The sequence below is a fragment of the Leuciscus leuciscus genome (assembly GCF_965113295.1).
Source record: "Leuciscus leuciscus genome assembly, chromosome: 8".
Classification (NCBI taxonomy): Eukaryota; Metazoa; Chordata; class Actinopteri; order Cypriniformes; family Leuciscidae; genus Leuciscus; species Leuciscus leuciscus.
In genome coordinates, this window is record NC_138732.1 from 13,033,629 (window position 1) to 13,061,329 (window position 27,701).

The 27,701-nt window shown below is 36.9% G+C and overlaps 1 protein-coding gene across 3 annotated transcripts in view; it reads right to left on the reverse strand.

The window, feature by feature from the left end:
• Window positions 1–27,701, reverse strand: part of lingo2 (leucine rich repeat and Ig domain containing 2) — a 275,152-nt gene that overhangs the window by 165,022 nt on the left and 82,429 nt on the right. The gene's annotated exons all lie outside the window — the stretch shown is intronic.

Consider the following 27,701-nt stretch of genomic DNA (forward strand, 5'->3'; position numbering starts at 1 on the left):
GAGGTCCCGCGGCGCGAATGAGGCGAGACTGCTCGTCTGGCCACATCTATACAAAACACCACCACAAGTGATATTATACAACTATATCATTTTAATTTGACTAGGAATTAGGCTCAAAAGAAACAGTATGCTGTTGGGAGAGTGTTTTTATATCTACCACACAGCAGTGTTCAGGGATTAAATCATTTACTAGATTAACGATCGATCAATCTACAAATTAAACTCACTCATACTGTCATCAATTACTAAAACGTCATCCGAATTTGACAAATAGGCTAATACATTTTCTTGTCCCTAATAGTCAAAATAATGCACTGTAAAATGAACTGCAGCAGTGCTAAACTTGCATCATAAAACTACAACACTCGAACTATAAATGTATGAATTAAACTCACTGAGACTGTCGACAGTTTCTTTTCCATGCATCATTTTATTATTTCCATGTTTGTGGTTAGTTACAGTCAAATCATATAAAACAGTGAAATCGCCCTTGAACTCTTCGGTCTTGCCGATTCACATGCAATTTCACTCGAGACGGTGACGGGAGCTGAGCTCCACTGAAAGGCTTCTTTCCTATTGGTCGTCGCTCACGAAAATCGCTTCTCATTTGCATAAAGTTGAAATTTAGTTGCTGTGTGTGGTTGTTAAATAAAGCGTCTTGTGTTTATGTGCTCAGTGATATGTTAATAACAATATTAAAATGAAAAACAATATTTAAAAAAATCACTGTTGTAGGTCTTGAAAGAAACTAATGCATTTTGTGATGTAGATTACCTATAGATAGGCTATTACACTTTTTTTAAATGAGACTCTTTAAATTGAGGGGATGGGGGGCCTACAAAACCTCTCAGCCCCGGGGCCTAACATTAGGTTAAGGCGGCTCTGGATGTGGAAGGACCCCGGGTAGAGTCACACAACCGTGCCTGTTTACCACAAACTGGCTTAATAAAGGCAGCAGGTAAAAATTCTCCTGAGAAATACGGATAAGATGTAATGTTTTCCATGAGGTTATCTCCCATGTCAAGAGCTAACTACCTAGCATTTCCTTTGCTAACGTCAATCTTGCACGATTATGCTGGGTGGGCTATGTGCACAGTTTGCCTTATGCATCAGGGGGCGAAGAACTGTTTGATGCAAGAATATGAAATGAGATCATTATGAAGAGAAACAACTCCACGGCAAATATCTATTTCAATCAGTGGCTAGATGCGGAGGTTATCGATCAAAAACCACCATCATGCGTACCGCTTACTTCCAATTGAGTGCCATTTTCCAACAGAGAGCTGAAAATAAATATATGTGGCAAGGCAACGCTTGCTTATGGATTAGGGTATTCCTCAAACCCCAGGATTATGAAGATTAAAGTACATTGCAATGAGAGAGACATTCAATTGCATGCCAGCATTCTCACTCAATATGGAAGATTGATGGTTTCCTCCAGTGCTGAGATTTACATATTCTACTGTTAAGAATGATCGACTTCCATTGCAATGATCGGGAACCAGTCGCATTATAATAAGACTGGAGATGTAAGATGGAGATGAAGCCACAAAGTCAGTTTTTGTTCAACTCCCATCCACCCGACTTACAAGGATGCACTTTGGGATGATGGAAGGAAGACATGTCTGAAGGTTGCCCACAATCCTCTCCACCCTCATTAAACAAAATGAGAGCGGAGAGGATTGTGGGCATTCAGCCTGATCTCTTAGGAATTTCCCCATACTTTTCCCCAAAAATGTTTTTAAAGAAATGAATCATGTTTTTTAATAAGAACACAATAAATGGATCAAAAGTGACAGTAAAGACATTTAAAATTTTATAAAATATTTCGATTTCAAATAAATACTGTTCTTTTGAACTTTTATTTTGTGGAAGATTACTGAAAAAAATGGTTTCCACAAAAATATTAATGTTTTCAACATTATGTTGAGCAACAAATCAGCATATTAGAATGATTTCGGAAGCATCATGTGAAGTAATGGCGGATAATCACAGGAATAAACTACAGCATAAGACACTTCTTTCATACATATATATCTTTTTTAAAAGTACTGACCCCAAACTTTTTGTAGTGTACGAGTTTGGATACATGCTAAAACATATAAACATACTGAGAAAATCTGAAAAGGTATTTATGTATTCACACTTAAACAGCTTCATAAAACCTTTAGATTGATATTATAACTGTTTAATTTACAATTAAAAGGTGTATTTAAACACCTAACCTCACTCCAAACCTACACTGTAAAAAATTTCTAACCCTCCCAAATCAAAAATTTCAAGTGACCGATAACATCTAAATTTTTCAATTGGCCCAAGTGAAATTCTTGTTGCAATAGTCTGTTAACATTGGCTCAATGAGAAATAATACGTCAGACTAATTGAAAAATTTAGATGTTATCGGTCACTTGAAATTTTTGACTTGGGGATGTATTTTTTTTTTACAGTGTAAACCTAACCGCTTCTCAACTATATAATTTTTGTAAATCTCTGAAGTTGTAAAATGATCATGTTTTAGATGCTTTCAATGCGTTATGTATGTTTCAGCGCCTTGCAAACCCACAACACCACAAATACCTATGAACTATTATGAAATATATGTCAGGATACACAGGAGATGGGCCACAGGAAGTGTGAGAGAGAGTCTCTTATTATAGCTGTGGAGCTGATGGTCATATCTGGAAGCCATGAGAAGGTCATCAGTGCAGGGCTCTCAGTGGCTTTAAGGCCTTTAGAGGGCTTTGGAGGTAGACAGGGAATGACTGAGATTGATTCGGTACAGAAAAGGCTGCCCACCACTGGAGGATAAGTCATAGAAGAGACCCATAAGCCTTCTACGCTCAGGAGAGTATAGCCTCCTCAGCCCCCTTAACTCAAAACCACCCAACCTAAATATACTTGTTTCTTCTGTGGATCAACCATACGATGGTCACAGAGGTCATAGTTGTTGTTTCATGTTTTTTTTGTTTTTTTTATACGGACAGACAATGAAAAGGTCTCTCCTCTGATACAATTCCTGAGGTGGGCGTTAGAGATGAAATACTTGTAAATGACTTGTGAACATTCCTTTCTTTTTTCCCCACCCACAGGCAAGAGTAATCCACCATGTGAGGATTTACGGGGCTGGTAGAGAGAGTGCAAAAGAGAGAGCAAGCCACATGGAAATCAAGGAGGATTAATTAGAGCACAGGCCTAATGAGGAATCCTCACAGGAGCGGACATTATCGAAGGAGCAAACGTGTTTAGCTACTTTACAAAAAGAAGAGAAGGAAGGAAGAAATTGGAAAAGGGAGAAGAAAAAGAAGAGGAAGATGTAGAAGGAAAATAAGAAAAAAATAAGAAAATGAGTAAAAGGGCCTCTTTCGACTACTCTAAATTTCAATTAAATTTTAAGTGCTGCTCCTATCGATGTTGACAAAAAACACAAACATATAACAATACCAAAATACAATCAAAGTAAATTAATTAAAAAAATTATTTGGGGGTTTGGGTGGGTTCGTTTGCGTTCGGCTTGGAGCCTCTTAAAGCGCGGGGCTGGTGCACTGCCCTAAGGACTGTCCTGCTATTTCTACTCCATTATTCATACGCCATTATTCATTGCACGTCATCCAGCACCACACTGCAGTGGCATTACAGAATGAGTCATCTTTTTTGAACAAATCAGTTAGTTGAATGACAAATAAAGACTCATGAAGACTCACTTGTCGCCACCTACAGGTGTAACGATGTAACTTGCAGAAAGAGTCACTAAAAAATCCCCACCACTAATGCACATATTTAAAGGAGACTAACACAGTCAACAGAGAATGAATGAATAAAGGAATATTGGCTAACGGTATTTTGCTCAGATTCTGACTCCTCTTGTAGACTAGACTACTGCTTTCAGATGTCGTTTGATATTTGTCTAACTATCATTCACCAATTAGGAATGAGTGTGAGTTTGTGTGGGTCTGTTTCCTTTCTCAGCTTCTCAGTCACTTTCATATTTTTCCATCTCGCAGCTGTACTTTTGTTCGTAACACTAATGAAATGCTCGCTCTTTATCCCATCAAAGCTTAGCCACCTTTGTGTTTCCATTAAGCAATAGATGAGTAAGCAAACACCCACCCAGTCGTCTGCCTATAATAAATAAACGCTTATACACATTTTGTCTGGTTTTTGGCATGATTGCAATCGATTCACTCCTCCGTTTGATTAGTTTCACATTAAAAAGCACTGTTAGCAGTTATTACTGCCAGTGCTTTCCAATACTATATCTGAATGCTGTTCTGTTATGGTGTTGGTGAAAGCCTACACCTGCAGTCAGCAGAGAGTTTGATGAGTGTTAATGGAATTGTCTGCAGAACCCTTTTTGTGTTTAAAATGCATTAGTAACTTGAGAGTAACCCTGTGGTTGGCTTAAACAGAGCCTAACTCCATTTACAGTGCAATGCAAGATACACGTTTAGTTGAAGCAAGCAGAATATTACACCCATATTGTGCATTTATTTACAGTGTAGCAGCCCCTGTTTGATGTAAATAGTAATGATTTTGTTTTAGCTTTGATAAAACATGGCTTTTCACTACGTGGCACATTTAGAGACAAACAAATTGAGTAAAATCAGTAAAACGTCCGTAAATAAAAACTTAAGCATATGTGTTAGAAAAGCTTGCAGAGGTAAATTAAAAGGGTTAGTTCACCCAAAAATGAAAATGTTGTCAGTAATTACTCGCCCTCATGTTGTTCCAACCCTCAACAACAATCTTCGGAACACAAATTGAGATATTTTTGATGAAATCTGAGAGCTGGATCACTCCTTTATAGGCTGCAAAGTAATTGATATCTGCCAGCCCAGAAAAGTTAGTAAAGACAATGTTAAAATAGTCCAAGTGACTACAGTGGCTCAACCTTAAGTTTATCAAGCGACGAGAATACTTTTTGTGCGCAACAAAAACAAAAATAATGACTTTATTCAACCATCTCTTCTCTTCCATGTCATTCTCCTAAGCTGTTGACGTAGTGTAACAGCGCAGCGCTTCTTGGTTGTACGTCAGAACGTAGGCTCACTATTGGGCGACGCTGGTCATGTGTGTGATGCTGACCAATAGTCAGAGATGTATAAAGTACTAGAGACCAAGACTTGAGTAAAAGTACAAGTGCTCTATCAAAAAAGTGACTTAAGTAGAAGTTGAAGTGCTCTTTAAGCACAACACTTAAGTAGAAGTACTAAAGTATTCAACATTTTTTGAACTTAAGTATTGCAAGTAGTTTATTTTAAAATGTACTACTCAAGTACTGAATGTAAAAGTACAAGTATTGTGTTATGAAGTTATTAAAGAAAACAGTCAAAAGTTTGAACATCATATTGTTTATATTATTTCAAATGTTTAGGACACTCACAATTAATTTGGCTGAAGCAGCAGTACAAGGACAGAAATGTACAAGAACACCTTAAAACACTGAGCTTAACTCTTTGTAAACAAAAACAGATCAAATATGTCCCTTCCCCCTTTAAAGCATCCCTCTCTTCTCTTCCCTGCTTGTGCATTTTTTCTCCACAGCTTATTGGGTATTTATCAGCAAGTAACAGCGATCTCTGGAAGCTTTGTTTATGTCAGGGAGTTCCTGGAATGGCTCTTCTTCATGTGTTCCATATATGGACTAAATGTGCATAGGGCGCCCTCAGGCTGCTGGTATGGACTGAAAACACAGTACATCAGAGTATCCATCGGCGCTCATAATGATTACATCGGCCCATTTTGGTTATAATTTCAATAAGTATTATTCCTCTCTATAGAAATCTGATGTAAACCTATGAAATCTATCAATATTTCTCCAAATCTGCATATTTTTGAGCTAAAAGCCCTGAGGGACGTTGTTTGGTCAATCGCTGTCATGACGACAGCACAGGAGTTTTTTCTGGATGGGAGAGGCTGACGCTCATAATTCATATTAAAGGTATCGACTATTTTTTCTATTTCATAACTCCTGACACAAATTAAGACATAAATGTCCCTATAAGTTTCTCAGAATAAAATAATGCTCAAATACTGAAACTTGAGTCTTATATCATTTTAATGATGTATAGTTTGTCAAGGTAATAACATCTAATAGTAACTTTAAACTATTTAAACAAAGAAAGATTCAGTGCGTCGGCGTCCTCATGACGGCTAACAATATGAATTGTCTTTCACTCCGATAAATCAAAACATTGACTCATGGTCTCCTTCCTCACCCTCAACGCCACGATCACTCGAAGTTGAAGGTGCTGTTTCTGGTTCTTCCATCTCGAAACGAAATTAACAAAGCTCAAGTGTTCTCAATGGAGGCAGGCAGCAGAGCGAAAGGCAGAACGGGAGCACACGCGGTCTTCTTGATCGCTTGATTCGCTGGGCCAGCTTCATCAAACCTGGTGACAGAGCCATCTACAGCTCTGGCAGTGATAATGTGGGTTTGGAATGATTCGTAACATTTTTATAATTGTAACGAGTAACGATGCAGCACATAAAAAATTATCGGAGTAAAAGTATTAAACTCATCGAAAATATGTACTGAAATGAAAGTGGAAGTAGGAGAAAAAAAATAATACTTTAGTAAAGTACAGATATAGCCTTTTAGTACTTAAGTACAGTAGTGAAGTAATTCTACTTCGTTACTATACATCTCTGCCAATAGTGAGCCTACGTCCTGACATACAACACAGAAGCGCTGCGTTGTTACACTACGTGAACTCACTCAGAGGCCCACACAGAAGAAAATGAATAGTTGAATAAAGTCATTATTTTTGTTTGTTTCTGAGCACAAAAAGTATTCTCGTCGCTTGATAAACTTAAGGTTGAGCCACTGTAGTCACTTGGACTAGTTTAACAATGTCTTCACTAACTTTTCTGGGCTGGCAGATATCAATTAGTGAGAGTGATCCAGCTCTCAGATTTCATCAAAAATATCTTAATTTGTGTTCCGAAGATGAACGAAAGTCTTACGAGGTTGGAACAACATGAGGGCGAGTAATTACTGACAGAATTAACATTTTTGGGTGAACTAACCCTTTAATACTATATGCACATATGAAACACACAAATATGTGTAAAAAAAATAAAATAAAAATAATAATAATAATAATTTGTTACATTTATATAGCGCTTTTCTGAGACCTCAAAGCACTTTACATAGAGGGGGGGAATCTCCTCAACCACCACCAATGTGCAGCATCCACTTGGATGACGCCACGGCAGCCATATTGCGCCAGAACACTCACCACACACCAGCTTACTGGTGGAGAGGAGACAATGATGAAGCCAATCAGTATATGGGGATGATTAGGAGGCTATGATCGACAGAGGCCAAGGGGCAAATTTGGCCAGGATGCCGGGGTTACACCCCTACTCTTTTTCGAAGGACATCCTGGGATTTTTAATGACCAGAGAGAGTCAGGACCTCGGTTTAACGTCTCATCCGAAGGACGGTGCTCTTTTGGCAGTATAGTGTCCCCGTCACTATACTGGGGCATTAGGACCCACACAGACCACAGGGTGAGCGCCCCCTGCTGGCCTCACTAACACCTCTTCCAGCAGCAACCTGGTTTTTCCCAGGAGGTCTCCCATCCAGGTACTAACCAGGCTCAGCCCTGCTTAGCTTCAGTGGGCAACCAGTCTTGGGCTACAGGGTGATATGGCTGCTGGATGTAAATGTAAATAAATAAATACATTTAAAAAGAGGAGGCTAATGACCCATTTCCTGGTGGTTAAGCCTTGAATGAGATAATAGGCTTGCGGTAGATTCTTTATTAAATGTTAATTAACTCGGGCTACATGATGTTTTTTTTTCTCTCCAAAATGAATGTTTTTTGTTCAAATTATAAGTAAACAACAGAGATAAGAAAAAATGATTGTTTGCCCGTAGACATGTCCATTAAAGTGTGCAAAAAACAGCAGACCACACTTCATGGACAGTTGAAACAAGTGAGATTTAATTGAAAAATGAAGGATATCTGCTAGACCTTCCACCCCTGAAATACAAAAGCAGAGGTATTTTTATAAATATATTTTTATGATACTATCTGTATACAGCAAAAAAAGTATATTGCAAAATATATATTTGTTAAACATATGTGAAATATATGTTGTGTAAACTGCATGGATTAAGTTTTGGGTAAGTGCAAAAGTTAATATATATATATATATATATATATATATATATATATATATATATATATATATATATTTATTTATTTATTAGGGGTGTAACGATACGCGTATTCGTATCGAACCGTTCGGTACGAGGCTTTCGGTTCGGTTTTCGGTACGCATCACGTACCGAACGGTTCGTTTGACCATTTTTTCTGCCGACCAAAATTTCGTTATTTCAAATGAAGGCGGGTGTCAAGCGCGCTCATAGAGGCTGGCGCGACCACAACATCAACTGGCAAATGCAATGTAAGGAACGAAACTGAGCTACTCTTATTGTGTTTGTGTGGACCGTTTATCAGTTTTGACCAAGCGGCAACATTCTAATCTGAAAAATGAAGCCTAACCGGAAGTGCGAAAAACTGCAATACATCGAAAATCCGCTAGGGGAAGGTCCCAAATGGGAGCAAATGTCCATACACCCCCATGTTAAAATGTCCGTTTTCACAGCATAAATTCATGTTTTTACAGGTTGGTCCCATGGACTTTTATTGTATTTTTCGATAGGTTCCGAGTGCCTGACAACTGTGAGGGGGGTGAATTTTTTTCTAACTCGTTAGTTTAGATCGTATTTAGATATAATGTATGACATGTAAGGGTGCGATTGACAGCTTGATTGACAGCTGACAACGAGCATAGGCTGCGCCGAGTGGAATTCCTGAAATTTGACGTCTCGGCCATGATCTGACACAACACATCATACCTGTAAGTTATCCTTTCTGAACATTTGTATTGAAATATGGCGCCGCCCATACCCCCCATAAACGGCCTCAAAACCGTTCTTCAGAAGTCTATGGGTGACGTCAAAGACGCTTTGTCCATATTTTTTACAGTCTATGGTTTTGACCTGTGAAGCGGGACTCGCGAGCCCTATGCGCGAGCCTGATCAAGCAACACCAAACAGCGCTAAGAGATCCAGACCAGTAAAGAAAGCATTTGAATTTCAAATGCTTTTTGAATTCGCCACTGAAGTAATAACATCGCTGCGAGATCTAGTGAGAAACATGCAAATTTCTCTGTTATTAACGGATCAAACAGCGCTGACGTGGAAACCAGGAAGAAACATCGTGCCATGAATGAACTGGCCGGTGTCCACAGATCAGCAACATTCACCGTGGAATGGATTTGCTGTAGTAACACTAACTGCAAGGTATGGAAGTTTGTCAGGAATAGTGGGCTATAATGCTTTCAAGTAGCATTACATCTGTTTTATTTTGACATTATGAATACAATTGCTGCCCTCAAATGTTAATCTGAACTAAAATAAACCTTTGTTTATAACTAGCCTACTACTACAATATTACATTTCATTTTGTCCAAGGAGCTGTTTTGTTTTATATGCTCATAAGAAGAGTCAAGTATAGCTCCATTATTGCTCAGTAAAAAAAGCAAAAAAATTAAATAAAATAAAAAAATCATACTTTATGATGTTAGTTTCATAAATAAAAATGTAAAAAAAAAAAATTAATTCAAGGAAATTTCTCTGGCATTTATTTATTTTTGCTGTAGCCTATGGAAAACGTACCGAACCGAACCGTGACACAAGTGTATCGTATCGAACCGTGAATTTTGTGAACCGTTACACCCCTAATATACAGTATATATATATATATATATATATATATATATATATATATATACACACACACACACACACACACACACTAATAATTATATACACATATAATTTATGAAGAAAACAAATGTTGGAGCAGCTACAACCACACATATGTTAGGATAAAATATCTATGTATTATACATATACATGTATACTGTATATTTCAGTTATAGACAGATACGTGTATGTACAGCTGGCTAATGCGAGATCTGCAATCTGGGTCTCTATAAATGGTGTTTATTGTGTTTGAACTGGTTTTGAGGATGGCACACTACTCAAGGATCTTGCTGCATGTGCAGAGCGCATCTTTAGAGAGTGTCATATGTTTGCTGAAATTGACAAAATGCCATAAAAGAAAAAGGTTGTACAGAATATGGAGATAGTTTGGGTGTTTTATGCAAATCACTGACCTTAATGAGTCATCATTAAGAATACTCCAAATTCATTCAAATTAGAACGAGCACACATTCATGTGCGTACGCACGTGTTGGGAATTTTTTTCATGAGTTCACAATAGAGTAATACATTTGCGTTATAATGTTAAAGGTTAATGTTTATGCTTTGCTGGCTCTTTGTCTCAGTGGTGTTAGACTTAACACCTTAACACCTATTTCAATGCATGAAGTTTGCTGCTGTTTCACACTGGAGCTTATTGTTTACTGGAGCTTTTTTGTACATTATTTTCCTCTCAAATAACACTCAACAATAAAATGGACATTCTTGGCTTAGATCCCAATGAATCTGCATGTTGTTGGTGGATCATGCTGATGCGCTGCTGGCGGCTTCATTATGCTCCACTCTCTCTTCCTAACTGCAGCTTCTTGTGGCATTGCTTGTTTGGACTAACCTGATCGACAAGTGGTTAACCTTCCTGTATGCTTGCTCGCCACTTAAGAAGATGCAAAGCAAATCAAAGTGTAATAAATAATAACCTGAAGTCCTAATAAATCAGAACATTTCAATTTGGTATGTAATGGGATAGTGCACCAACATCAAAAGATATATGGAAAGTCACTATCCCTTTTAAGTACATTCGAAAGTAAATACATTTTATCCACCATTGCTCGCTCACACCACAAAATACGAGTTGTGCTGAAACATCCTGCCTGGATGGTCCTGGTCAGAAAACGTCCTCTGTGATGGTGAGTAAAAGGCTGTCACAGTGTCCTGGAAGGCTGTGTGCTCTGCTATTTACCAATGAGGCACAGGAATAAACTCAAAAAGCCATTTGTCCCATAGAACATGTCAGTGCCTTCATGAGCAGCAAAGGCATTTACAAATCTATAGAGGAAATATCTCACTACTTCCTGGCTGAGCCTTAGCGGCTTAAAACGCTCAGAATAATCACTGTGCCAAGCCATTTTATTTGAATTATTCAGCATCCATCAGTGTTTGAATGTTATACATGTTGACACAAGCTATTACTCCATTTACTGGCAACAGTTCAACAGTTGTTTTTCCCAGAATCCGACTGCCAAATATGTCTATAATCTAGGGCTGGCATTTGATTAACATAAGCCTATCACTGACCTCCAGTCTAAATAAATTATTTTACAATCGGGTTTGTCAATGTGCAGAATCAGATGGATGTCTGCTGTTGTGTCACATCTGGCGGGGTTTTTTTTTCTTTTTTTTTCTTCACCATTTGCACTGCATTTTTAAGATTGAATTACATATATATATATTACATATAAGACAGAGAACATATGTATTTAAATTTTTTGTATAATTTTACTTCTTTAAAATACTAAATGAACATGCTAAACTCACTGCTCTACAATACATATTATGTTAAAACAAATAGGATGTCTTCCTTCCTCACACAGTATATATACATTTTTGTTGCAATAACAATTAAATGTAAATGTTAACACTTTACAATAGAGATTAATTTGTTAAAATGAGTTAATGAGTTAGGTATCACACTTTTTACAGCAATTAATCTAGGGTACTTTACATTTATGAATATTCTATTGTTAAGTGTTAATTTATGTTTGTGCATAATAAATTATTTTTAATGAATAAAACGAAGAAAAATTATCAAATGTGTTAACTTATGCAAATGTGAATGAAATGAATACTTGAATACGTAAATGTATTCTTTTCTTTTCTTTTCTCTTCTACTCTATATCTATTTTAAAAAAGCGTATACTGCATTAGACTAAACTGGGAAGGGTCACAGCACTTGCATATTGTTGTCCTATTGTTAGTTTGATTGCTTCTATTACTCTCCTCATTTGTAAGTTGCTTTGGATAAAAGCGTCTGCTAAATTATGAAATGATTAAATGTAAATGTAGAAATGAACATTAACCATGTTTTATAATGCTGTAAAGGATGCTTCTGGATGTTAGAAATTTAATTAATGTTACTGTAAACAACCTTATTGTAAAGTGTTACCCTGTAAATTGTTACATTTACGATATTTTATCAACCAAATATCTGATATTAGAAAGCTCTGGTAGTAATTAGGCAGCTCAGGTAATGATAAAGTTCACACATTCCCAGAAGATCCAGTCCTGTCGCTGTCAGACAGCGCTGGATCAGACAAGCATTCTGCTAGAAACTCAGACATTAGAATTCCAAATGTCACAAGCCTCTGCAGGGATTTTTGATCCCCGAATCGTGTCTACGCACAGGGTCAGTTGAAGGCCTTCAAAACGGCCGTCCACTTCAGCTTGAGTTAACAGAGAGAGCTGAATAGACACATACTCACACATACACAGTGAGCACAGATGAAGGTTGGGTTAAAAATATTCATATTTTCCCATATGATGACTATTCTCTAATAAATAGACGACAAGCAGAATCCAATTATTATAGCTTAGCTGTGAATCTGCAAATACAATCAACTTACAGGAGATGTAAATAAAGCTAGTAAAGATGGGCTTCTTGAATCTTTAATCCTCTTTCTGTCTGTTTGGGATGTAGCCTTTTGCTGTTTAGCAGATGGCCCAAATAGTTTGAGTATCAGATTTGCACATCATTATGTGTGACATATAATGAATGCTTCCGGCTTAATACAATACCATGGGTGCCCTGTTAGCGATGAAACTCAAACATAATCATCACAAATAACAGAGTACGATAGGTCCACTTTGAAACCACCTGCACTAATTTATCCAAGGTTTGAGCAGAATTCCACTTCTTTTTAAAGGTACACTGTGTAGGAATTTCTCCCATCTAGTGGTGACATTTTATTTTGCATTCAAACAAATAGTGCTCTCTAGCGCCTCGCATTTTCAAATGCGTGTTGCAACTATGGTACCCGTTATGTACCAAGAAGCTATGACAACATGTCTTCCAATAGCACTTCATCGAGTTTTCTTTCGGGTGATGAGGTTCGTTATTTTGCTTTTTTGGCAACGAGGATTCCTTCTCCTGTGGCTCGGCATAAGTATGATCCTGCATTATGAAGTACCGTGCAGTGCAGCCTTTCAAATTTGCCGGGGCAGTGACAAGCGCCTTTCACTGATCTCCTTGTCCGTTTCAGCTGGTTTCAGTCACGTGACGCTGGCTCTGAACGAAAATGCGTTGTGGAAACACGTTGAGGTAGGCTAGTGCTTTTTGGCCCTCTCTGCTATTATAGTTTTTCAAAATGGCGGAATGACATGGAAGCCTCCTTGGACTTACCCGTCCAATGTAAATAAAGATAAGAAATTCTTCGCTTACGAGGATAAGTCAGATCTTTGGCAGAGGTAATTTTACACCAATGAGGACATACAGTATTTATAAATAAAGACATTAATTTTAGCTCATAAAATACTTTAAAAACTACACAGTGTACCTTTAACTACTACACCAACAATGAATATAAGGTGAGATTCAAGACTAAAGATGGTTTTTTATACGTGGGTAAACAATGAGTATTTCATGCAACAGAAAATCCTGCTATGTCTTTCCATGTCATTCTTGTGACAACATGGCGGATGTTGGCGGCAGGAATGCACGGAGTGCTTCGAGTAAATCTTGAATAAAACCAGTGATTTACACGACTACTGATGGACAAGTAATAGTGGAGGATGAATTCTTAAACTTTCTTGTTATTAAGATGAAGACTTTGAACAAGGACGACATCATTTTATTGGCTGTGAATCACTTTGGGTCGGAATGGATTGAGAACTCTAAAAAAATTCTCTTTGATCTCCGCCCTAGCTCTTCTCAACGCTGTGTAGCACATAAGGGGCCGCAAAAGGATGTGAACAATGTTAAGAGCTGTTTAAAACTGCTTAACGAGGCAGGCGAAAATATCCCTCGTTTTGTGTCACACTATTTGGACGAACTACCGCCGGTGACTTTCAATAGCCTTGATGTTTCTTGCCTGCTTGTGAAAAATTTGCGTTTAAGCACGGATATCTCTGCCATGAAACGGGCCATGTCTACACAGACTAATATCTGTGAAGATCTTCGGTTGGTGACGGCTGGTATAAACCAACGATTATGTGTGATTGAACAACCTGAACCTGGCAGAGGGGATGTGTCCATTTCCCAGGTGAACAAGGATCCGGCCCAGAGCTCTTCTTTCTATATAGATAACCAAGTTTTAAATAAAGTGTAAATAAAGTTAAATACTTGGGTCACATCATTAGAAATTATTTAAATGATGATGATGATGTGCAGTGCCAGTGCTGTAAATTGTATGGGCAGACTAATATGCTGGCTCGTAAATTTTATGTGTACAGATTATGTTAAAATAGCTCTTTTCAGGGCATACTGTATTTCTCTTTATACGGCCCAAATATACTAAAGCTAAAATGAAAAAAGCTCCAGGTGGCATTTAATGATGCATTAAGAATTTTGCTTAAGCTCCCAAGGTGGACAATTGCAAGCCAAATGTTTGAATCTAATAATGTACCCACTTTGCATGTTGTCTTAAGGAATTATATGTATAATTTCATGTGTCGGTTGAGTGATTCAAAAAATAGTTTAATAATTTTCTTAAATAATATTACATTTAGTGATTCAAGGTATTTTTCCTGTTTTTGGAAGCATTGGATTGAAAGCTTGTATATTTTTATTTTATTTTGTCTGTAATGTCATAAAAATATGTATTTTTTCCCCTCTTGATATGGACCCATGGGTCTGAAATAAAGAATATAATAATAATAACTAATGTTCTGAAAAATCTTACTAAATATTGTCACCCTCAAAGAGCTGGAGCCATGAATAATTTAAGGACTCACATAATAATTTTATTTATTCAGTGTTCTATCTTTCTTTTCATCTTGTCTATCTTGTTATATCTTTCATCATCTTGTCCTGGTCATATTATGGAAAGATGCCTGCAGCACTACATCTCAAATAGCTTTAAAACTCTGTATGCAAACTATTTATTATTTGCATATAGCCATGGCAACAAAAAAATAAAATAAAAATCAACGTTTTATTTGTCACGTCATCTTGTTCTTTCTGTCTCTCCTAATTTATCTCTCTCTGAAGCTCTGACATGTAACCTTTCTGCCCGATCTGTCTGTCTCCCAGATGAAGCTGTAATGTTGTCCAACATTGGGGACAAACGCTTGACCTGAGGGAACTTCCTGAATTCATAACATATTTTTTTGATCACAGTTTAAGCTCTGAATTGACCCACAGTCTACAGTGAGCAGCAACTGAACAAAAATCTAAAATGTAACATTTCTCATTATAATCCAGTATCTTAAAGGGATAGTTAAACAATGTAGATTCTATCATTATTTACTCGTCGTCATGTCATTCCAAACCCTTATGACTTTCTTTCTTTAACTAAACACAAAAGGTGACATTTTGAAGATCCTTATTTTGCACACTGCTAAAAGCTGAGCTCTGAAAAGCCATTTATGAGTACTAACAGCTTGTATCAGTTGTTTGTGAAGACGGTTGTCATGAACCAGAATGATTCACACAGGTAAAGTTATCAACAGGTTTATTTGCAGAAGTATGTGATCGTAACGATGGAAGCAGGTGAGTAACTGATGAAAATAGTGTTCCAGGATGGATATCTGGATGAGTAATGGTCTTAGCTGTTATCGCGCAGGTAAGTGTTCTTTGAGGGAACGACGAGACCAGACCATGGTGAACTGCAGAGTAGGGGTGGGCGATATAGCCTCAACATTATATCACGATATTTCAAGAATATTTGCGATAATGATATTTATGACGATATAAAAAAAAAAATGTAGACAATTTTTTTAATTATATTTATTTCACCTAAATGTTTGCTCACTCATTGTGTTTTTACAATTGGGTAATTTTGTTTTTAAGAGCACAACACAAGGAAGCTTGATTTCAATCTTTGAATTAAATTGAAAAAAGTAGCAAAGAATATATACAAAATAATAAAGATTTGTTTGGGTAGGTCTAACACTATTCAGAAATACTACAGAAACTGAATAAGGTAATCAAATGTAAAATAACACTAGTCCTGAGTCCTGACTAAATTAAATACATAGGCTATTAATTCTGATAACTTACAATGAAAGCTATCTTTTGTTGTTTTGATGACAACATTAATGACAGACACATATGGCTGCTGTCACTTTTAGAGCTAGTTCCCGGATCCATTACTGTTTTACTGTCTGTCACACTGTCGCACGCGTATTATGCTTATTTCAGACATAACCGACTGTTTACGAATATACTGACCATGACCGGAATTTTTACACAATTTTGCGTGTTTTTTCCCCCGTTAAAGCGATATAATCCGCGAAAAATTAATTTTGTTACTCGCGAGCTGTTTGTGAGACGGCTTTACTGTATGTATGCACGCAGAGTAAACATCTCTCAGAGAGCGCGCGCGAGTACTGAATAGTTTAAAATCGCGAATGTTTAAACTGATAAGACTTAAAAAGAAGTGAAAATGATCAACTTTAGTTACGATGCAATTGACAAAAGACAATTCCGTCATGTCCTGACTGCTAAACACAAGAGTGTGGTATTGATGCTTGACTTTTGCAACCCATTTTGAGAGCGAGAGAGAGAAGAAGCGGCACCGCTGAACACTCACGCGGTTGGTAAAATCAATGTTTGCGGGGGAATTTCCCGCATTATAAGTGGTAGACCTGCGGGAATTATTAAAATACTATTGAAATAGCTCCTTTTTAGGTACTAAATTGTCATTGGAGGCTGACTTGCTGCTCTCACGCTCAGACAGGTGTTGTTATTGTGCGTAATAGGGAACGTAATGTGCCATACGTCATTGCGTCGCTATATCAGTGATATCGCGATATGACACTTTTTTATCATGTATTTATATCGGTATTATCGTGGACGGTATGATATGGCACACCCCTACTGCAGAGGGAAGAGTTATATGGTGCTGGATGATGATCAGTGAAGATTGGTGACAGGTGACAGTGATCTCTTTGATTGGGCAGTGCATGCAGGTGAGGGCCAGGGAGGATGATGGGTAGGAGGTGGTGACTAGCTGGTGACCGTAATAACGGTCACATCAGAACCCCAGAGCCCAAACATTTACCCATTTCTCTCAAGTTGATGAAGGAATCTTCAACATGCATGCTTTCATTCTCCACCTTAATGTGCCACAACTCAAAATGATAAAGCTGACAGAGATATACAAATCTTTACAAAAGAACTAAAAGTGACAGAAAGAATTGTTATCAGTAAATGAAACTTTATCAAGAAAGACTTAATGTTGCACTGTATAATTAACATTTCATTTGTGTGTATGTGCTGTCAGCTTCTCATTAAAAGCTCACAGAGAATAGATTAAAACCGTTATCATGTCAAATTAGGTAAATGTGTTTAATGTGCATCTTATGTAGATGCTGTCAATAGTTTGACTATGTATGTTTTAATGTCTTTCCAAAATATCCCTGAATATTGAGATATTTTTTGTAAGGGAATGGCTTTATTTCCACTAAAATCATGCTGCATTTTTATTTTATTTATTATTATATATAAAATTGTTCAAAAAAAAAATCATTCATGATTTTCACAATCTTCCGTCCGAATCTGACTGCTTAGGCTGATGAGGATGCCCATTCTTACCTAAGCAGGGTAAGAAGGATGTTCCTCAGTGGTGAAGCATTTGCATCTGACTGTGGTGTTGACAATATGACAGACAGGCACTCAGTGGCTAAACGGCTGATTGAATCTTCACCTCTCATCGCATAGGCCTACGCATTGTATTGTTAGATCAATGACTGTTGACAGATAAGTTCAGACAGAAACATTGATTTCTTTCAAAGGTCCCATCAAAGAGATCCATCTTGAAGTCTCTAAGATCGCTATAAATCTGTGAATCTTTCTAAAGAAGTTATTGCGAGAAGGTATACACTGTGTATGTTGACTGAGTATGCATTTAGTGAAAGAAAAGAAAAGAAAAGTATGCTTTATATAAAAAAAAATGTATATCTATCTATCTATCTATAAAAATATTTGGCAAAAAAAGGCAAACTGCAAAAAGAATGCATTAAAAACAAAAAGCTCACTGGAAAAAGCATATGTCGACGACAACAGAATCAGTTATCAATATTTAGTTGGTTCTCTCTTGTTTTTGCATGTGTTCATAATTTCGTTATGACAGCCTAGTAAAAAAAAAAAAATGGTCCGCACAATTTGCCATGTTTAATTGCCTTATCACAAATAAAACAAATGCCTCCAAGCTTAACTATGCAATATGCTTACAAAATCTTTAACACGTTTTTAGTAGTATTTGAATAAAGGTTGAGGATGTCAATTTTCCTGGGCCGCACATCACCTTTAGCCACTACTGCATATATACTGAATAATTTTCTCAACCGACTCATTCTAAAATGCTGACATAAACCACTCAAGACAGGTGGACAGGACAACAGACAACACTTTGGCCTCACTCTCTCTCTGTTTTGTCTCCCATAATTCCACCTTCAGCCTCATGCGACGTTGTCCATCTGACAATTATGCAAATGCTGGGAATAAGTAGACGCAGAGAACTGAGGAATCTATAATAAGAGTGATTTTATCTGACTGTGTGCAGAAATGACCAGGCAGGTGGTAATGATGATTAAGGCTGTGCTTCACTCAGTCCACATAACCCATGGTGGAAGTTAATGGGGTGAAAAGCTTACTTTAGGCCCGAAACAAATTACGGGCCCAGCAATCAATAGGGTTAGTGAATGAAACCTAATGGCCTCTGCCTTACTTCTTATAATAAAAGTGAAGAAAGGCATTGATTTGCCCCTTCACAGGTGGTTTTTTCCTCCTTTTATTGATTTCAATTAACAGAGCATTTACTGAAACTTGAAAGGGCAAAGCATGTTGTGTACATTCCGATATCGTGCCACTCGAGAGAGACTTTTAGCATTGCAGTCCTACATTTTAGTTTAGTGAAAATTCTGCCTTCTACTCGCTGTCTCACAAAGCGTGAAGAGTGCAGTTAGACATCTGCATGTATTTGATTCCTTAACCGGGGTTTCCGCAGCCCAGGTTTATTGTAGGCATGCGTCATGTCGTTTTTCATTAAACTATTCAGCCTGAGGGGGGAAAAAAACAGACCTCATGTGACAACCGCAGACATTTTGATGTCGACATAATCGCCACAAAATGAAGCTAAATAAACGGACAGGGAACAAAACAAGAAGTGACTGTGATTCTTCCTGAGATTCAGTTCACGATCAGAAGTCCCTGAGTGCCATACCGACATACACTAAAAAACAGTGACTATTGCTACTGAGTGACACATTATGGAGTGTTTGGAATCTACTTAAAAATGCATTAGAGTAGGATTCATATTTCTATATGACAAGCCAGGAAGAGAGAGAGAAACAGAGGGAAACAGATTTGCACCGGAGCTGTTAGCACAAATTAAATGTAATTTTTCTTATTTGCGAATGCAATGGCTCATGCCGTACTTCCAGTGCACATTACTGCTTCTTCTTCCCATTGTCTTTAATAATGGTTTCTGGATAATTTATATGAGCATCCCCAGGTAGTTTTCCCATTTCTCGCAACAGAACATTTCGTTGCCCCTATTGTAGGACTCGTTTTTAAAATTCAGCTTTTTCTGTCTGCAATATAATTTCAAGGATTTAGACAGAATGGTTTGGTTGGCAAAGCCAGCAGCCATAACAATAACTTCCTCCTGTGCCAGGCTCTGGGCGACAACAGATAATAACACCCGATTTCCAAAAACAATGTCTGAGCAGAAAACCTGGCATGATAGACCACAACACCCGAAAAACGGTCCAAACTCGAGTGAACAACTCTTAATCGGAGAAAGGTAATTAAACTCTGCAAACCACAATGGTGAAGTCAGAGCAGGCCGGGAAGACACTTTAAGTGCAAAATCCACTGCCTGTCCCGAGATAGGAGTGAGGGTCATCCTGTTCATGCCCTGTAGATAGCATGGGTATTAAACGTATCCCCTGCTGTGGCTTCAGTGCTGAGAAGGATGACGGCCATCTCACTGGCCTAAAAGGCTAAGAGAGAGACTCACTCTTTTTGCAAGGTAAACCACTGCAATACACTGGGAAAATCAAGCCTCACAGATCTGCAATTAATGAGTGAATCATTATCAAATGACTAATTTATGTACATATTTGACCTTTTGAATTTCTTCTCCTGTTCTTTCCCTGTCAATAAAAGCCAAATTTATCTCTGCATCCCAGTCATCATTAGCAAGACACTGCGCAAAGGACACAGAGGAAACATTTTGGTTGCTTATTTAATTTGCACCTCTGACAAATGGATAACATATCTGTCAACCACAAGATGACACAAACACACGTTTAAATATTTGCACGAGGGAGGTCTCCTCATTAAACTGGCTGCTATTAATTTAGTTGAATTATAAATAAAAGTGACTTCTTTAGCTGTCTTTAGAGCCGAAGTTGAGGAGAACTTACGAATAACAGTGCATTTTTATCAACAGTAAACAAATGTAGAATTAGTAACGCACCCTTGTTTTAATATATTAAGGGCCAGATTTACTAAACAGAGAAAATTAGCGTGAGAGCGTGTGATTCTGTGTGTGATCTTCTGACGACACGCAAATTAAAGAACACAGAGGCAGACCGATCATTTCCATTACGACCAATGCAATCTACTAAGAGCAGCGCAAATTAGCATCTGGTTTAAGACATGCTTTTTTGGGGCCTTTTTTTAAGATTCAGAATTACTCAAAATGAATAAAAACTGTGAAATGCAATCTCAGAATAGTACGCAAGCCTGCACTAATTAAATATATCAAATTACACAAACATACTTTATGAATTTAATCTCACTTTATTAACCAATGCCTTTGCTGCTAACCTTCGATGATCCATTTCAACCATACTAATAGGCAAAAATGACTTTAGATAATCACATTTGTGTTTTTTTTTTTTTTTATTGCTGAAGTAAGTGTGTTGAACTTTCTTCTCCTGCATTCTATTCTTCTTCAATCCAGAATGGCAGAACCATTTTTTTTTTAAACTGCGCTCTCTACTGTCCACGTGTAAATTTGCATTTCCTTCAGCCTGAGGCTAATTCACTTCACTTTTGGTGTGAAAGGGCCTTTACATTTGGCAAGACCTTTTTTGTTGTTATTAAAAAACAAAAGCAAGCCCAGCACAGGTGAGAAAAAGTAACGCAAAAGCAATGTAACGCATTTCTTTTAATAAAAAGCAACTAAGTAACATAATTAGTTACATTTTTAGGGTGTAACGCAATATTGTAATACATTACTTTTAAAAGTAACTTTCCCCAACACTAGTCACATGTGAGTCAAAAAATAAGTGCAAACGATGAGGAAACATGGAAGAAACCAGGCTGTATACTTCCAGCTGAGCAACTGCCATTAAAATGAAAGGGAATGCTAAGAGATAAACCAGCATGCATGCAGATCTTACCCTCAATTTAATAGTACAACAAGCTAGTTTCTCAGAATTATTGCATTTACCTGGCCTGAGCCTTCAAAATAATATTGTAAATGTGAAATCACTATTATTTCATAGTAGTTTAACTTGGTCTAACAATTACCACCAGGCTAGCAACTTTGTGCTTGCCTTTCAAGCATTTTAAAACATAAGGGTGAGCAGAACATGGGTCTGGTGCCATAAGGCCAGTCTGTATGCTTGCAGCGAAGTACAGTCATTCCCCGCTGTGCTTTGACATTCGGAATTGTGGCTTTTCAGAAAACCACCCCCTCTTAGATCTCTACGTTAATGTTTAATATGAGGGTTTCCACTGGGCCTGACAAGATTAAGACTTAAAGTTGTTGTTTTAACCTCCACAACCAACCATTACAGTAGTGTGGCCTTGTGTCTGGTTAAAGAAAGCAGTTATTCTCAAAAAATCCAGAGTTTGTGAGAGAGTACAAATTGTCTGGCTTGCGAATCAATCATTTGAGTCAGAAAGAGTCAAATCTTTTCAAAGAGTCAGCTGTTCCAGTTCACAAAACTACTCTGAATTATCAATTCACTAATCAATCTGATGGAATTCACAGAATCTTTCTCTTCTTGTCTGCATTTTAATATATGCCCTAGTTTGTGTGCTAATCAATTTTATAATTAGTATTGGCATTATGAAGTGCGAATATTGTGGCTGTTATGATAAAATGCTTATGATGTTTGTCTTCTGATAAATTAGGATAAAAGTGTCTGCTAAATGTAAATGTAAACTCAATGATCTGGTCTCAATGTTTGTTAGTGATGGGAAGATTGGATCATTTTACTCACTTGATCTTTGGATCTCATTCAGCAAAATGTACAAGAACTCATTTTGTTCATTTGAGTGAAGTTAAAATTGTATATTTTCAATAGCCAAATTTCCCAAACAAGTCCACATATACAATCTTTGATCATATTCCAAATTTGGAAATCATTATAATGAAGCCAAATATAAATTAAGGGAATCAAAGGATTAGTTGACTTCCCAAGTGTTTCGTTAATTTTGTTCATCATCATTGACGTTTATTATTCCACTAGAGGAGAGTGAACCAGTAAACAATTACTTCAATTTCAGACTCTTCATTTTGCGGACTACTTCTGTTATATGATACATTTATGGTCATTTTGCATTCTTGAAGTTTGTTTTGATTCACCTATATCTAGAGCCATCTTAACACTGCAAAGGAATCTGGATCTGAAGCAACATTTATACAACAAAAAGGAGCTTATGCACACAACTGCACTGATTTACAAAATTAAACTGCTGTCTACAACCATTGTCAAAGACAAAAATCCATAAATATGAATATTAAACATCTCAGTGAAGTACTAAAAAGCAAATACCACATTTATATCAACTACCATTGTAATCTAGTATCAGATAAATATCTGTGCCGAACTAGCTGACCTACGCCCCCTAGACCTTTCTTGGCCATAAGAGCTTCATCTCAGATGAAAGAACGCATCCTTGCCCTTGTAAGTGCAGCAAGCACCTTGTCTTGTTGGGCACAAATTGGGCTCTGATGCGACCTGTTTTAGGTTGTGGGTATTATCTGCTGCCACAACCTTTTGACCTGCCCTTTTGCAGCGATGATGGCTGCCGATGACTCGCACGGAATCCAAATCAGCTCAGGCTGACAGGGTCTTCTGGGGCTCCATATAGAGTTTAAAACAAGTGCAGCCCAGTTTATAGCATTAGTCCCTCTAAAAGCAATTAGTGTGATTGATCTGGGGAGAGTGCATTTGAAGAGGAGGAGAACTGCAGACACAGTGCACCGAGAAGAGCTAATTATTTCTAAATTATGGACGGAGTCAGCATGGATGAATTAAATGGCACTCTGGTGAGAAAAAAGGAAAATTTACACCTAGGCTGACCCTGCCGTGACCCTGATATGTTTACTTTTATTGAAAAGAAGTTAGAGAGATGGAGAGCCTGGCAGGTAATTGCTGGTGGTAATCAGGGATGCGTAAAGAAGGGAGGCGACCTTTAGCATTTCAACCGCGCCTGACGAGTTCAACAGTCAAACACTCAGTGACCATGAGGACTGAGTCAAACTAATTACTTCAGCATGCTTGCGCTTGCAGATAATTAACATGCGCACACTGAATGCACATATACACAATTCACTCTTTAATTATGAGACAATGAGCCAGTTAAGCATAAGCATATCTTATGCATTGTGCAAAAAGTACATTCTAGTAACAAGTGATACACTACAGTGTGTAGTAAACAAACAAATAAATAAATAAATTCATATTTACATTTTTTTCAGTAATTTTTTTTTATTTGTTTTATGTCTAAAAATGCCAATACTTAATATATTAAAAAAATGCAATGGAATAGTTCACCCAAAAAAATGTAATTGTGATATTTCTGTAATCATTCTGTACAACAGGAGACGAATAACAGGATGGTGATTGTTACATTCAAATAAAATAAAAAACAATAGAATAATTTAGACTCGTGCACTATTTTCCAAGTCTTCTGAAGTCCAAATGTACTGTGAGTCATTACTTATATAAAATCTTCTTCCACAATTTAAATCTTCCGCATTAATGATATATGAAAGAATGTCTGTTTACATTCGATGACACATAATGAGAAAGAGAGGTTGAACAAGAAATTCATTGATTCATGCATAATTTGAATGTGAGGAAGCGAACATTTGAAAAATAGAGATATAATGGCTGCATAGTTGACAATGTACATTCACTCCTGCTATACGCCACGCATTATGCAATTTAATCATTAAAGTTGTTTCAGACGTAGCACTGTAGTTGGACTGACTCTTCTGTCTCCTGTCTGTCTATAATATAGTGAAGGTTGGGTTTAAAGGGAACAAACTGACAGTTATGTTTCCACTAAACCAAAGACGTGTGCTATTTTATGCAGTTACCTAATTACCTTATCAAAACATTGTGTGTGTTAAATGTGATGTTTTTCAGTCTAGCTTCGGCAAGACGACGCCTGAAGGCCTGGGGAACTATGGGTAATATGCAGTGCCGCTGAGACAATTTCATTACTGCAGCTCTCTCATCCATAACAGTGGTGGAATAAATGGATCAAACAGATGAACACTGTGATCTTCACTGTCAACTACGGCTAGGCTGCCTTGACAAATTATACATGTTCCTGATGCATGTTTCACACTTTAAATGTTTCAAAAAATCACATGCCTGGAACATAATGATGTTCTGAACAACTCAACCACGAAGAAAACAAATAATTGACCAAAAACACGATTTTTTGTGTTCTTATCTTTTTACATGTCCTAAAGACTTGGCTCTACGGATATGCAACATACATGAATGGAGACACATCCATATATGTTGACACCCTTAACACGAGAAGTTAACAACTGAATAGCCCGGAACATCAATCTTCAAAAGACTAAAAAAAATCAAAAGAGAAGCTACTTTTCTCAATGCATAAAAAGAGAGCAATGACAGTATTCCTTGTATAAAATAGTTTTACTTACTGAAATCAATGTGTTCTGCTATACAACACATGTCTGTCTGTGTTTGAATAGGTCACCGGTGGTGTCTGGATATCCCGTGGAGGAATCTCTCCCTCATCACACCACCCTCCCCTCCCTTCCAGGTTTTCTCTGCTAGACGCATCAATACCAAAGCCAATGAGACATGGAGGAATGGCTGTCTGTTTCAGCAGCCACACAGCTGACTGAGATGACCATATGTCTTGTTTAAAACACTGTGCTCACTGCCTTCTGAGTTAATCGAAGGTGCTGCCCCTCACTTCCTCTCCTGTCAACAAGTAAGTGTGCGTGTGGCCCAGTTGATAGTTACAGATAAATCAGTCTGAAACATTTACAAGTTCAATAGCCATTTACGTGAGTGACGCACATGAACCGAGACAGCCACTGGAACCATGTGTTGGTTAATATGTTTATAATATGCCTGTCAAATTTAACACATTAATGCATGTGATTGATTTTTTGATGTTGTTACTTTTTTTTTTTCTTTTTTTTTTTTTTTTTTACATTATAACTGTTTCATTCTGTAAAAAAAAGAGAAGAAAATATCAAACCAATTGGCTTTTAATTTAATTTACAGAGAGACAGCACAAATAAAGTTTATAATTTTTTTAAACAATATAATATAAAATGAGGCAAAAAAAAAAAAGAAAAAAAAAAGTAAGAGAAACATTTGGATTTATTTGGACACAGCATGTCCATTATTAATATGATAAATTACACCTGTAGTTAATTTGCTTGCTTTGAGGTTTTTGTTATCCAATTCAATTACATTGACACATTTTTTTTTAAGTGTGTCCAAATATATTTTAGGGTCCTACGATTGCCATCCTCACCAACTGCCAAACTCAATAATTACACATAATTTTATTATTACTTTTTATACTTACAATGACTGCTGTATTATCACATTTAAAAAAATTATAATATAAGATTTATGATAAGATTTATAGGATATTTTTATGTAATTTCAATTTAATGTTTTTCTCTTAGTGGTATCGCCTCCAATCAGATATTTTATATGTAGGCAATTGGTAATAACCAAGATGTTCGTTTTTTTTTTATTTATTTTTTTATAAAAATACATGCAGGACTTCCATTTCTATATTACAAAGAGACTGGCTTGTCTCCTCCTCAAAATGTCTTTATCCATCCAAAACCATTCAGTAGATATTTGAAGTAAAAGACTGAAATTCATTCATGCGTATGTTTATACAAGATGAGAGAAGTACTCATTAATTAATGTCATGGCTAAAGAGGATGTTTTATTGGGCTGAGTAAATATATATATATATATATATATATATATATATATATATATATATATATATATATATATATATATATATATATATATATATATATATATATATATATATATATATATTAGCCTTTTCTGATTTAGTCAAATACAGAGAATTCCCCTTAATGGATTATTCCACTTTGCTGGCAATTAACTCTCACTCACTCACTCAAAAAAAAAAAAAACTTTATCAGTCATCCAAGACTGTCACATTGTAGCTATGAAGAGATGAATTAGTGCTTATCATGTTGAATATTCAGATAATTTCCCTGCACTTCCCCTGGAGCACTGCCCTGACAATCAAACACTGAGTGCACAACCTCCACCGTCACATCTCTTTATTGCCTTCTCAACAAACTGATATACAGGAGTGCAAGGGAGTTGAGATTGGAGAGGAGGTCAATAGAGAGAGAGAGAGCGAAAGAGAAATGGTGGTGGGGGGTGGGGACAGTCAAAACGAGAGACAAGCTGAATTGTTACGCTACTAAGGGATGAATCCATTTTGATTCATGTTTTACCCAGAAATAAATAAATAAATGTACTCTGATGAAGAGGTGGATTTGTCTAAATGTGTATGGGGAGGAATACACGGGAGAGTGGGATAAATAAACAGCGAGAGGCAGCGATCAGTCACAGATAAAAGTATCTCATCTTTTTATACGCGGCAGGTCACAATCTAGCCGATCAAAATCTATCTACAAAACATCAGAAGAATCTGAATCACTTTTTTCACCCATGGAATATGTCAGAATCTGACTTGGTTATTAGTACAACGAGAGTGCAGTTTTAGAGGGGAAACACGTCAAATACAATCATAAAGCACTACCATCAAACAGCTACAACACACGTGTAAACTTGTTTACTATCATATGTCCTTATTTTTAAGTAAATAAAAACATAAAAAATAGGGACTACAGATAAAAATTAGCTTCTATGACAAAATTGTGGACATTTACATGATGGACCCAAGTTCTCGTGTCAATTAATGTGCATTATTACTTTTAAAATGAAGAATAAAGAATATATATTACTTTATACACTATGCATAGCTTATGTATGTGTATGTTAAAGCTAATGCCTTAAAAACATTACTGACCAATCCTACCTTATGTTGCCATCCATGATTTGCTTGCTTTCTTTTCGGATGCTCTGTCCAAATAACCACACTTGCGGTCTTTGCACTTAACCATTTTGTCTACTTGCCTGATGTATTTCCTGTATTTGGCCCAAGTGTTCAAGTAGGCGGGAAGACTGCAAGTGTATATAGAACTTTTGA